We start from the raw sequence: 15,335 nt of genomic DNA on the forward strand, positions 1-15,335 counted from the left end.
GACTGCTGGTTGTCAAGCTCCAATAAAGCATCATAAAATTAAATACAGCAGCATTTGTTATGGTTGTCTTTTCTATGTTTTGAGTGCTAAAATCTATTGTGTCTCTAATTGTATCCCTTAAAACTTACCTTTGATAATCAAAATGGCATTTAAATGTTTTTTGCATTAAAAAAATTTGTCTTCAAATGGCTTGAATGTAACTCTACGTGTTCACCTCATTTAGTATGCATGGATAGTTCAGTTGTACATCTAGTCTCCACGTAATTACACCAGCTCGGACCAGCTCTACTTTCACTCAGTGGATATAAAGAAGTAAACTCTACAAAATGGCAAGTGGCTATATCTATGCAAATTATACTAATAGTTATACTTTTACTTATACTTATAAAACTTATACTTTTATTAACATATATCCAAAAATAACCTCTCCTTATTTTATTTATGTGTGCATGCATCACATCCCACAAGATGATTTGCATTAATGTAACTATACTCTGCCCTTCAGAGTGAGGATATAGTGATCCTCACTTTTGAATGGAATTAATCTAATGCAGGAATAGAATTGTGTTGAGGCGTGATCACATTGCAATAATGTTTTAATGAAGTAAATGAATCAGACTTCCCATTACCATGACTGCTTCTATAACAGCGTACTCTTTGAGTAGCTGCTTATTTTGAAATAAGTAGGCTACTTTGTGTCAGCTAAAAGTAGGCCTTCATTTTATGTGTAGCATGAATAACGCAGACATGGTACTACATTTGCCATGTTGTCATTGCAATGTGGCCTACCAACATATGTTGCGTCACTTTTCAGTACCATTCACAAATCCTCTCCCGTGGCTTCCTGGGATAGTAAAGTGTTCATCAAATGCACAGTTTAGAATCTGTAGTAGAAAATTATATCGGTATTTTTCGCTTATGTTTTGGGAATACTGTGAATTCTGAAATACTCATGTCCGTGACTGACATGTTTTTTGTGTTTTTGTTTTTTAAGACATCTCTTCAAAACATGACTTCAAAAGATGGCTTACAAATGTTACAAAAATCTTAATACAAAAGGAAATCTTAGTATATTTCCATATTACGTTTTTTCCCAATGTCTTTTGAGAATTATGTGGATAAATCTAAATATTTGCATGCCACACGTGAGGTGTTTATGCAATGCAGAACATGCAGGTTTATGCAGGACAAGGGTGAGAAGCCTCTCCAAGAGCAACCCCACTGATACTGCTCTCTCTCTGTCTGGCCCCTTGAAGTGGACATGCTGAAGGATCTGCCAGTCCCCCTCCTACATGGCTGAGACTGGCCGGGGTTCGACCGCCTCCTGGCCGCCGCCGTGCAACCTGCCGCCACGAAGGGGAGAGATGGTGAGCCCCGGCCCCTGAAACTAACTACCATGATCTGTTCCAACAGGTGAATGGAGGTCGCTCGTTTGCCCAAGAACAAAGCGAGGATGGTCGCCTAAAACATAGCTGGGACCAAGTGCGCATGGTGGATGGTAAAGAGCTAAAACCGGGGCCGCGCTCCTCTCCCGCATTTCGTCATCCAAAATGGCCTACTCTACTGTGTCGCACAGCGAAGAGGGGAGGAGAAAACTTTAGTAGTGGTACCCCGGACGAAGACGGAAATGGTGCTAGAGTTGGCTCACTTGCACCCCCTGGCGGGCAACCTTGGGGCCTAAAATACCACTCACCGTGTTAGGGATCACTTCCACTGGCCCGGACTGGAAGCTGAAGTCAAACGTTTCTGACAGGCTTGCCCAACCTGCCAAAAGACGTCCCTTCGGAAACCTCCCCCCAGCCCACTGATTTCACTGCCCATCATTGGGGTGCCCTTCAAGCACATCGAGGTGGAACTTTTAGGGACGTTGCCTAAGTCTGCCCGTGGGCACGAACACATCTTGGTGATTGTGGACTATGCCACCTGGCACCCCGAAGCAGTGCCTCTCCATAAAGCTACCGCCAAAACCATCGCCCGTGAGCTCTTCCTGCTCTTCAGCCGGGTAGGCTTCCCTGCGGAAATACTGACCAACCAGGAGACCCCTTTCATGTCCCGGCTAATGGCTGACCTGTGCAACCTCCTCAAGGTAAAGCAGTTGAAAACCTCTGTTTCCCATCCCCAGACTGAAGGCCTCATGGAATGATTCAACCAAACCATCAAGCAAATGCTACGGCAGGTCGTTGCTGAAGACAAGCACGACTGTGACCTCATGCTCCCTTACGTGTTGTTCGGCATTCGGGAGGTCCCTCAGGCGTCAACGTGCTTCACCCCCTTTGAGTTGCTGTTCAGGCGCCAGCCTCAGGGGCTGTTGGATATTGCGAGAGAAGCATGGGAACAACAACCAGCACCCCACTGCTCCGTCATTAAACATGTGAGGGCGATGAGGGAATAAATCGACCGGGTCATGCCTTTAGTCTGGGAACACCTTGCCAGGGCACAGCAAGTGCAGCAACAGCACTACAACCAGGCCGCCCAGCCCCGTGAATTTCAGCAACTCCGCATGCAAGTTCCTGGCCAGCTGGCAGGGCCCGTACTCTGTCACTGAAAAAATCGGGCCCATCACATACTGAGCCTGCCAGCCGGCAGCGGAAACCAGACTCAACCACATCAACTTGCTCAAAAAGTGGATATGGACAAGAGACCAGCTAGCGGCCCTCGCCACCAGGGACTTGGTCGTAGTGGACGTCAACTCGGAGCTGTCGGCAGCACAAAAGACAGAGCTGCAGCACCTGGTCGGTCTTTTCCCAGATGTGTTTTCGTCGCCCCCCGGGCAGACCCACATGGTCCAACACGAAATCCACACACCAGCTGGAGTCATCGTCCGGCAACGGCCCAACCGAGTCCCAGAGGCTCATCGGCAGGCTATTGAAGATGAAATTCAACAAATTCTGAAGTTAGGGGTAATTAAACCATCGAACAGCCCTTGTTCCAGCCCTATCGTCATGGTTCCCAAGCCCGAAAGGCACCCTCCACTTCTGCAATGACTTCTCCTGCCTGAACGAGGTCTCGGCGTTTGACGGATACCCTATGCCTCAGTTGGATGAACTCCTCGACTGCCTAGGAAGGGCCCGCTATATTTCCACCCTGGACCTCACTAAAGGGTAATGGCAAGTCCCCCTCTCTGAGACCGCCAAACCCAAAACCGCCTTCACCAACCCTGGTGGGCCCTGGCAGTACCGGACCCTCCCATTTGGCCTACACGGGGCTCCAGCCATGTTCCAGCGCATGATGGACAGCTTGCTGCGGCCTCATCAGGCCTACGGCATACCTGGACGACGTGGTCATCCACTCCGAGGGCTGGGAAGACCACCTTTACACTGCGACAAAATGCTCCTAGATATTTTATGACATCAATGTATTTTTTTTTTTGGTCAGTCTAATCTAAAGGTCTGTGCGATGTTCAGTTGTGAAGAGTTTTGAGTTTTCGTTAAAAGGTGTGTCCATGGCGCCGTGACGAAGTTCTATGTCTCGCCATGGGAATAAAAGATGTTATAACTCAGGCATAAAATGTCCGATCTTCCCAAAACTTCACATGTGTCATAAGAGTCCTGGCCTGAACACATCTGAAGGCCAATATTCCATCGGATGTGGCAAAATGGCTCGATAGCGCCACCTGTACAATTTCAACGGAGTGCACCTCGAGCTACGTTTCATTTACATTCAACAGGAAGTCGGTTATTTTGAATTTTCTCTGCAAAATCGGTGTTAATTTTGCCATTTTCAGGGGTTATACTTTAATGAACTATTCCTAGAGATTTATTCAGATCAACACCAAACTTGGTCAGTGTAATCTAAAGGCCTTTGCGATGTTAAATTGTGAAGATCTTGAGGTTTCATAAAAGGGCGAGTCCATGGCGGCCTGACAAATTTCGATGTTTCGCCATGAAAAAGGAAGTTGCTGTAACTCGGACATACAATGTCCAATCTGCCCCAAACTTCACATGTTAGATAAGACTTCTGCCCTTAACTGATCTACATATTCAGTTATAGTCATAGCGCCACCCACTGGCAACAGGACAAAGTTTGATGTCTCACCACAGCAAGAGAAGTTGTAACTCAGGCATAAAATGTTCGATCTTCCCCAAACTTCACATGTTCGATAAGAGACCTGGCCTGAACATATCTGAAGGCCAATATTCCATTATAATGATAGCGCCACCTGCTGGCAACAGGAAGATGAATTCATATATGGAATATACTTTGATATATTTCACTTACATTTATGATTTTAAATGCATATTTCTCACCGTTCACCTTTTCACTAAAGCTACTTAATGTTGATAAATCTAAATATTTGCATGCCACTTTCACTGCAGTTCCTCCTCTTCTTCTCCTTCCAGTTGTTTTGCCTTGTGGCTGTTCATTGCATCAAATGAGCATCATATCCCACAAAATGATTTGCATTAATATGAATGCACAGAAATTTTCCAATGTGAATTTTCCACATTTATGTAAACTCTTTTGTCTATTCTATTCAAATGTTTCATCTATTTGTTTTTTATGTAATATGTAGAATTATATCCTCGTGACAGCATTTACAAATATCCAAATCAGTTTAAAGATTTATGGTGATGCAGATATATATATACTGTGATGTGAGATGTGTGTGAACAATATATCTTTTTTCTTTAGTTGACTTGCTGTGGATTGATTTATATCTTGATCATTTCACACAGTCATCAGTGGCTGAGAAAAGATGAACAACTCCAATGGGAACTTCAGCTCACCTAAGATTCAATTTTACAGCAACATCACAACGCACAAGACTAGACTAGACACTTTGGAGATCGTAGTGCTGTGCTTAAATCTAATCTCTGGTCTTCCTACATACTCCTATGTCATGTGGCTTATTATCAGAGCAACAAATGGAATTGCATCAGAATTCTTCAACTTTAATCTCAATGTTTGCGAGATGTTTTTCTCCGTGTCTTCTTTGGCGTTTCTGCTGTCCCAAATGTTTCCAGTTTTTGTAACAATACAGAGACTTTCATTCGGACTAGCAATCACCATTCGTCCCCTGTTTCAGTGTCTGATCTGTGTTGAGCGTTACCTGGCAGTGATTCATCCTGTAACCTTTCTGAAGTACAAGCCAATTAAATATAAAATTGTATGTTCTGTTGTTGTCTGGCTGTTAGGTGCTGGCTCCTGTTTATTCTCTCTGTTTATGCTTCTCTCAAACAACATTGATGCGTTTACTTCGTTCGTCTTTCTGCAGTTCTTCCTCTTCCTCTCCATCCAGTTGTTCTGCTGTTTGGCCGTTCTCAGAGGTCTGAAGCGGTCTGGACCAGGAGAGAACAAGAGAGAGGAAGAAAATGACATGAAGAGAAAAGCATTTTATCTGATTTTGATAACTACTGTGACAATGACAATCATATATGCACCCTGTATTACCTCATCTTTCTTTATTCTGATACAACGAAATGATTCATTTTTGCCTATTAGTTTTGCTTTTTTTATTCTGGGTGGTTTTGTTCAGCCTATTCTGTATCTGCACCGTTCTGGGAAATGCTGCTGCCTCTGCTCATCATAAAACATGTAAATTATGCATTTGTTATATGTGCTTATTTGTTCGCTTTTATTTCGGGATATCAAAAAGTTGTGCTTATTTCCATCTGAATAATATGGTCTCTAATTCCAGATAGTTAGAACAAACTCAATACATTTGAATTATATTGAATTTATGAGTTTAACTGACAAATTGTACAACAGCGAGGCTGACTACTGGTTGTCAAGCTCCAATAAAGCATCATAAAATTAAATACAGCAGCATTTGTTATGGTTGTCTTTTCTATATTTTGAGTGCTAAAATCTATTGTGTCTCTAATTGTATCCCTTAAAACTTACCTTTGATAATCAAAATGGCATTTAAATGTTTTTTTGCATGAAAATAATTTGTCTTCAAATGGCTTGAATGTAACTCTACATGTTCACCTCATTTAGTATGCATGGATAGTTCAGTTGTACATCTAGTCTCCACATAATCACCCCAGCTCGGACCAGCTCTACTTTCACTCAGTGGATATAAAGTAGTAAACTCTACAAAATGGCAAGTGGCAATACTGGATTTTAGTAAATTCATTCAAATTCTGAATGAGTTATAGCCTAGGCATAGCGCAAAAAAGACCTTTATTACGCTCAAGTTCCGTTATAATCAATGAAGCTCCACACTCTACAGTTAACCACTTATTAACACTGCATTTCTACTGTTTGTTCTAATGAGAGGATTCACAAACTTCCAGAACTGAAGTTTTGAGCGGTGCCTGGATTCTGACTAACTGAAACACTTTTGATTTGACCACTGCGCTCATGAAATCAACAGATATTAAAAGTCCTACCATGCAAATTGGTTAAAATTAGAGAGACAGGAGCAAAACTACATGAATAGAAGAGCATTTTATCTCTCTTTAATAACTACTGTAACCTTGGTTGTCATGTTTGCAGCTTATTTTTTAATGGGATTCACCATTATTCTGAAACAGCAAGAACAGAAACTATGTATTTTTTTTTATACTGGATTGTTTTGTGCAACTTGATCTTTATCGTTTCATTCAATATATATATATATATATATATATATATATATATATATATATATATATATATATATATATATAACAATATATATGATTTTACACAAAGAATAGATTAGATTTTACTTTACAATTAATTCAGAACAATTAATTCAATTTGCACTGGCTTCCAATAGCTGCTCGCATAAAATTCAAGGCATTGATGTTTGCCTGCAAAACTACCACTGGCTCTGCACCCATTTACCTAAATTTGTTACTTCAGACAGTGCCCTCTAGAAGCTTGCGTTCTGCAAGTGAACGTCGCTTGATTGTGCCATCCCAAAGAACACAAAGAATAGATTCTCTTTATATATTTAACATTTTATAAAGAAACATACCTGCACCTGTTTTTTGTGTGGTGAACTTTTCAGTAGTATATAAAAGTATGTTTGTGTATGTGGGGGTGGGGGTGGGGGGGGCTTGTTCTAGTATTGGTTGACAGTGGTTTCAGCTCCACTTATTCTGTATATTTTTCATGTCAGAAAAGAAGCTTCCCTGATTACATTTCAAGTGAGCATCATATCCCACAAAATGATTTGCATTCATGTAAATATGTAACAGAAACTTTCAAATCTGAATTTTCCACATTTATGTAAACTCTGCTATCTATTTTATTCAAATGTTTCATCTATTTGTTTTTTATGTAATATGTAGCATTATATCTTTGTGACAGCATGTAGAAATATCCGAGTCAATTTAAAGATTTATGGTGATCCAGAGAGAAGACATTCACTCTTCAGGTGACAAACAATGCATTATTATTTTTTTCTGCATCTTAATTATATATTATAATGTCTCTGTAGTTATCAGTCAGATTATGAGAATTATGGGCAACTTTAGATAAGCTATTATGGGGTTTAGATTTGATTTGTTTGTTTTAGAACATTCCAGAACATTTTACATTCACATTGTAATTATTGTAAATGTTGTTAAATTGGAGATTCAACCTTATAATTGAACTTAACATTTAAAATTCAACATTTTATTAAATCTGTAGCTTGCTGATTTTTGTAGCTATTTGTTATGTTTAGTAGCATTTACAGATTTCAAATTGTTTCACAGTAATACTAAAGTATTTGCAGTAAATTACTTGAGATAATGTCTCTTCTCCATCCAGTTGTTCTGCTGTTAGGATGTTCTCAGAGGTCTGAAGCAGTCTAGACCAGGAGAGAAAGAGAGAGAGGAAGAAGTTGATCTCATTCTGATAACTTCTGTGACAATGACAATCATATATGCCCCTTTCATTATCTCCTCAATGCTCTATATCCTAATACAACAAGATTTTTTAGTCGTCTTGCCTATTATTATTATTTTTATTTATTTTTTGTGTGTGTGTGTAGCCTCTTCTGTATCTGCACCATTCTGGGAAATTCTCCTGCCTCTGTTCATCATAGAAAATGCAACTTTCTTACAAAAATGTGTGCATGCAAAAAAAAAAGAGTTATTGACTTTCACATTTGTTCTGTTTGCTTATTTTTTTAGTCACTTTATTTCTGGATATTAAAAAGCTATGATTATGTTAAGTTGAATACAGTAGCATACAGTTCAGTGCTTAATGTATATTTTACTTTACAATTAATTCAGAACAATTAATTAAATTTGCACTGGCTTCCAATAGCTGCTCGCATAAAATTCAAGGCATTGATGTTTGCCTGCAAAACTACCACTGCCTCTGCACCCATTTACCTAAATTTGTTACTTCAGACAGTGCCCTCTAGAAGCTTGCGTTCTGCAAGTGAACGTCGCTTGATTGTGCCATCCCAAAGAAGCACAAAGTCACTTTTACGGACTTTTAAATTAAATGTTCCCTCCTGGTGGAATGACCTCCCCAACTCAATCCAAGCAGATGAGTCCTTCTGTGATACATGGAGCTGCACTAAAGTATACATACTGTAAAGACAGACTCCCTCATCAGAATCATGGGGTCTACATAATTCCCCTCATCCAATTTACAAACTAGAACATGAATATAGTGAAGGGGTTTAAAAGGAAATTATAATAATTTACAGCACCTTAAAAACATAAACAGATAAATGTTTTGTACTTTATACATTCAAGACCCCTAGAATGAAAACAAAAGGTATTTCTATTGAAGAACTATGAGTTCTCCAATATAATATGACACTCAAATAAAGCCTCACAGGTATATTTGAACTGGACGTCCACTCAGAATATTTGCATATCTTTGCCTCTGCATTCATGGACAAACACATTAAGTGTTGTGGAAACTGCAGTCAGAACTACACCGTTCATCTTAAAACACAGTCAGAAGATTTGATTATCAAAATTCAGGTAATAAATGATTTTAAATAATATGTCTGAAATATGTACTTTATGACAATGTGTTAATAGCAGAAATCTGACATTATGTTTATAGTTGCTTTCATGAGTCATATTATAATGCTGATCACAGGTACAGATAGAAATGTTACTAAAATGAAAAGGAATAGATGTTTCTAACTTCGTACAATTGCTTCCAGCTAAAGTGCTGTATGTGTCCTCTACCGATAATATTCCTTTCTTAATTGAAAAGGTAGTCTCATCTGAAACAGGAGATTTATATCTAAAGATCAAGCTCACTTTACAAACAGAAAATAAAGCCCAAAACCATTCTAAACAAAAATGTCAGTAAATTTTTGATGTGAGAGGACAACAGTGGAACTTTTTCACTGGAGGAAGCGTTATTATGGATTATGGCCAGATGTGGCAACAACTTGCTGATGAATTCGTTTCTTACAAACAAACAGCTTTTCATTTACAAGACATTATGGATTGGAGTCCGTCATTAAATGCATCTGTTGTATATTAATATATTTTCTTAGCAAAACTGCTGTAGTTGTCCCAGTCCAACTTTTCACAACATCTGAATCAATGTCTGAACCAAAAGGTTTGATTTACATCTGAATCTCCTTGACCGTCCAAATGTATTTTTGTACAGGTTCAAACACGATGAACATCTCAATGGAAACTACCACAACTCTGACATGTAACATCACCATTACACTAGGAAATAAATTGATGCCCTTTGACGTTTTATTACATGTCTTCCAATTCCTGTTTGGGCTTCCTATACACTCTTACATTGTGTGGATTATTGTCACAAGCAGAGGAACAGGAATTGCATCTGAATTCTTCACTCTGAACATCTCAGTTTGTGAGATTATTTTCTGTCTGCGCTCATTGACTTCTGTAATGCTTAACACATTCCCATGGCTCTGGGACATTGTGGTTTCTTTGTCTGGATTCGTCATTACCAGTCGTTTGTTTCAGTGTCTGATCTGTGTTGAGCGTTACCTGGCAGTGGTTCATCCCGTAACCTTTCTCAAGTTCAAACCTCTCAGATATAGAGTTGCATGTTCCATTTTGATCTGGATTATGATTGCTTTCTACTGTGTTCTTTCTTTGCCTTTAAAGGCCTGTTTGTCTCACATTTTTACATACTTGTACATATTACAGTTCTTAGTCTTTCTCTCCATAAACCTGTTCTGCTGTGTGGCTGTTCTCAGAGCTCTGAAGCAGTCACGACCAGGAGAGAGGAGAAAGAAAGAAGAGGAAAACCATGTGAAGAGAAGAGCGTTTCATCTCATTTTAATAACTACTGTGACTTTACTAATCACATATGTTCCGAGTTTATTTGTGGCATTGCAACATATTCTGCCAATACAGACAATCCCAGAACTGGATTCATTAAGCTCCACGTGTTTCATGCTGCCTGGTTTTGTGCAACCTTTAATCTATATTCACAGGTTCGGCAAACTGCCCTTCTGTAGGTTTCGGTAGGTGCATAACCCTTTTAATTTATAACCATACTATTTTAAAAAGCACTTCACAAAAAGTGGCAGGTGAGAAACAGATGTCACAATATGTCATGTTTTTCTCAGTAAAAACAAATGTCCTGTGTTCTGATTTCCATGATGTCAATCTTCTCATTATGAAAATGTTAGTGAACAGGTGTGAACAGACATATACAGATAGTAACACATATGTTATACTGAATAATAAAACTATTTTATTCATTCTCAATTATTTGTCTATTTATTAACTATATAAATACCTATAGTATCCTGCTATTATCATGTAAATACGAAATATATGTATGTTTTTAGATGCTTATTTATACCGCCAAAAAATCTATTTCTATAAAATTCTTTATTTAGAACCAATAACCAAGAGAAAACATTACCATCTACGGCCGCGAGAGGGCGCTCTATGTCTTCAGTGTAGACTACAGGAGCACTGAGCAGCATAGAGCGCCCTCTCGCGGCTGTAGATGGTAATGTTTTCTATTGGTTCATTTCTCTTGGTTCATTTATCTCAGTTCATGTCAAATTAATTTTGATAAATAAGTCGCACCTGACAATAAGTCGTAGGACCAGCCAAACTATTAAAAAAAGTGCAACTTATAGCAACTTATAGATATTGTATACGGTAATACAATATCAAACGATACTTTAATGAAAACATAGTATCAGATGCTGCGTCACGACATTTGTTTTCATCATTTTCATGCTAAATTAAATTATGATAAATTTGTGATTTTATATTGTAGCTTGATATTTTGTTTTCGGTCTTATTCTATTCCTTGTTTTTGTTCAAGTTAAATCAATGACAGTTGTATGATGAACATCTCAAATGAAACTGCCATATCTCAGACAAATGAAGCAAATGAAGCATGTAACATAACCTACATTGTATTATAACAATGCACCATATTATTTAGTACTACATGTCATAAATATCCCATTTGGTCTTCCTGCACACTCTTATATTCTGTGGCGTATTGTCAAAGGGATAGCATCTGAATTCTTCACTCAACAACATCTGTCTGTGAGATTATTCTATGTCTGCGCTCATACAGTTATGTGCTTGCCCATGTGTTTCCAAATCTTTGGTACGTTAGAATGTTTTTGTCAGGATTTGTCTTCACTGCCCGTTTCTTTCAGTGTCTGATGTGTGTTGAATGTAACCTGGGAGTGGTTCATCCTGTAACCTTTCTGAAGTTCAAAGCTCTCAGATACCGATTGCTTTGGGCCGGGTTTAGTCAAAGTCCAGGGCTGTTTTTTATTCCCAGTCCGTCCCTGAATACAATCACAGCATTACAATATATTATATCAATACCTGCTAGCCGTGTGCTAGAATCACTGAGTCTTAAATGTTTCTTTCTGACTGGATTTGTGCAGCCTCTTCTCTTTCATTCACAGGGTTGGCAAACAACCTTTCTGTAGGTTTCCATAGCTGATTTAACCCTTTTCATGAATAACTTAGTTTTTAAATAATTAAAGAATTACATAACATATTCATTGATTGTATACACTAACAAAAACAATTTCCCTGTGCTCTGATTTTCATACAGCTGCCATGAAATTTGTCAACCTTCTCTCTATGATATTCATTAATACATCTTATGAAAATGTGTTGGTGTGTAAATGTCTGTATGTTGTTCATTTAAATGGTATTGTAAAAGCTGTCGCATCAGATTTATAAATAAAAGATGCATTACAATCTGAAATATTACTGTTGTTATTAAATATGTTTGCAGAATTAATTTAATTCTATATCAGTAACCCTGCTGAACATTACACTGTTCACAAAAAAATTATGTATTACAGTGCTATGTAAAGCATTAGCTCATGCAGTAAAGCATGGTGCAAGCAATGCCAAATTTGCATGGAATAATAAAACTAACATACAACATATCCAGCGTTATAGATTCTGTGTGAAAACTGCACCGATCACTGATGCACTGAAGACAGCCGTACATTTCTGTTGAGAGAGTGGAGAAATTTGACTTTTAATATCGGTAACCAATTATCTTTCTTACTTTTTTTTTTTTTTTTTTTTTTTTTTTTTTAGAATCACCACATTAAATTTGAGTTTATAAAAATGTTAGATCTATAGTCATTTTACATATCTTAACATGATTATACAGTATGCTGAATTTGCTAGAAGTGTATATGTGTAAACAATATAATATAATTTACATTATGTATAACAGTATCAGACTAATATTTAACCAATACATTCTACTTAATGAAGCCTTAATATCAGATGCTGAGTCAAAATGTTCACAAAAAAAAAAATCTATCTTTTTCCATTAAATTAAAAGTTTGATTATTCATTTGTTTTACATTGTAGATTTCTATTTTGTTTTCTGTGGATTAAAGGCTGATTCTATTCCTTATTTTTGTTCAGGTGACTGTAAAGACAGCTGGATGATGAACATCTCGAATGAAACTGCTGCACATCCAATAAATCAAGCATGCGACATAATCAATTTGTCCAGATATTATAACGCACCATACGATCTTGCACTAAATACCATCAATATCCTGTTTAGTCTTACTACACACTCTTATATTCTGTGGCTTATTGTCAAAGGGACAGGAAAAGGAATCGCATCTGAATTCTTCACTCTAAACATCTCTGTCTGTGAGATTATGCTATGTCTACGCTCATTCAGTTCTGTGCTTGGCAATGTATATCCAAAGCTCTGGAGTGTTATGATGTTTTTGTCAGGATTTGTCTTCACTGCCCGTTTCTTTCAGTGTCTGATTTGTGTTGAGCGTTACCTGGCAGTGGTTCATCCTGTAACCTTTCTGAAGTTCAAACATCTCAGATACAAAGCGGCATGCTCCATTGTTACCTGGATCATGATTATTGCATGTTGTGTGTTTTCTCTGCAATTTGTAAACCCGTGTTTTATGCATGTTTTGAAATGCCTGTACCTGGTACACTTCACAGTTTTCCTCGCCATAAACCTGTTCTGCTGCTTGGCTGTTCTCAGAGCTCTGAAGAAGCCTGGGCCTGGAGAGAGAGGGAGAGAGAGAGATGAAGAAAATCATATAAAGAGAAGAGCGTTTCTGATCATTCTAATAACTACTGTGACTTTAGTTGTCACTTATGTCCCCAGTTCAATCACAGCATTACAATATATTCTATCAGTACCTGCTAGCCGTGTGCTAGAATCACTGAGTCGTACATGTTTCTATCTGGCTGGATTTGTGCAACCTCTTCTCTTCATTCGCAGGGTTGGCAAACTGTCTTTCTGTAGGTCACTATAACTGATCTAACCCTTTTTGTTGATAACTCATATCTTGAAAAATTAAAGAATTATTACATGTTGATTGTGTATGTATCCAAATAAAAACAATTGCCTTTGCTCTGATTTTCATAAAACTGCCATGTCAGTCTTCTCTGTATGATATTAATCTATAGCCTATCTTATGAAAATGTGTTGATATGATGTGTCATAGTTTGTGTAGGTTATTTTTAAATGTATGAGTCATTGCATCATAAATAACAGTTAAGAACCATTCACACCAAAATAGTATAACAATGAAATAAACGATGTAGACACCACAGTTCATTTGTAAAACTCTTTTCTGCTTGATTACTTAGCAAACACTGCATGCCATGGGGTCTGTGGAAAATTTAAAAATGAAAAAAATAATAATAATAATAATAAAGTTAACATTTACAGTCTGTGCTCAAAAGGACACTTGCAATTATTCACAATCCTAGACTTTCATGAATTCTGCATTTGAAACATTTGAAAACAACTGCCACCTATGCTGCAACTATGTCAGTGCAATGCAAACCTTCCACTGTGGAACAACAGCAGAGGAAATCTGCCTCGGGAACGTCAGATTTGCCAAAAAAAAAAAATGCAGGCCTGAAAATGTTATCAAAACAACCACAAATAGTCAAACAATGGATACAATTTTATGAAATGCTCCATGTTTTTTGCAGGTGACAGCTACCTGTAGGAAGAAGAGTCTTGTCTTGTCCCACAGACTAGGTCAGAGGTCAGAGGTCATGAGAGAGGTCAATGTTTTGACAGGAATCCTACGCTCATCCAATCCAAGGATTGTTCCTTCCTCTCATCAGTACACACACACAAAGCAGGAGTTGTCTGTGTGGTTCTCCTTAGATACTAAAACACTATGTTTATAAGTTCATACAGGCACAATAACACATCCAAAATACTGGAAATGACATCATACTGTACCTTTCTACTCAGTGCACCAATTATTTCATTAGCTGGCAGGTTCTTCTCCACCTGTATATGGAAACCCAGAGACTTGAACCTGTTCGACAGGAAGTTTTCATCTACTGAACATCCCTTTCTATGCAAATCTGGGAAGCCTGCAAGGGGGAAAAAGAAGCAACTATAGAGATATATGTGTAAGGAATTTATCATTTTTGGTTTTGGTTCCAATTCCATTGATGGTCCAACAGAACTACTGAGGAAGTTGAAAAAATACTGAAAAGAATGACTTTCAATAATTCAATGAATGATTCAAATGTTACTATAATGACTTACAGAATCAGTCAGTGCACAATTTATTATACTGATTTAAACCCAATAACTGCATTTTTTTTGTTGTTGTTGTTTATTTGTTTTGACTGAAAAACAATTTAATAATTTTGACTCATCGCTACTTATTTAATAAGTTACCATGTAAAAGTGGATAATACTACAGTGAGACATTCATTATCACAAAATAAACCCTGACAGATTGATCTGGAAAATGAGGGTTATTTTTCAGGAACAGATACGAGAACGCCACAAAACAAGAATTAAACCGGTCCCTACATGATAAAAATCATATGAATAAGAGATCAAGACTGAAAGCAGATGTGGTATAAGAGCTAAAAATAGGCAAGTTAAAATTCATAAAAGAGTTACAGTAGCATAGCTTCAATATTAGAGTTGTTATAGTCATTAAAAGGGGTAGATATGTATCAAAGAACAGGTCTAAATAG

The sequence above is a fragment of the Carassius auratus genome, chromosome 21 (assembly GCF_003368295.1).
Source record: "Carassius auratus strain Wakin chromosome 21, ASM336829v1, whole genome shotgun sequence".
Classification (NCBI taxonomy): Eukaryota; Metazoa; Chordata; class Actinopteri; order Cypriniformes; family Cyprinidae; genus Carassius; species Carassius auratus.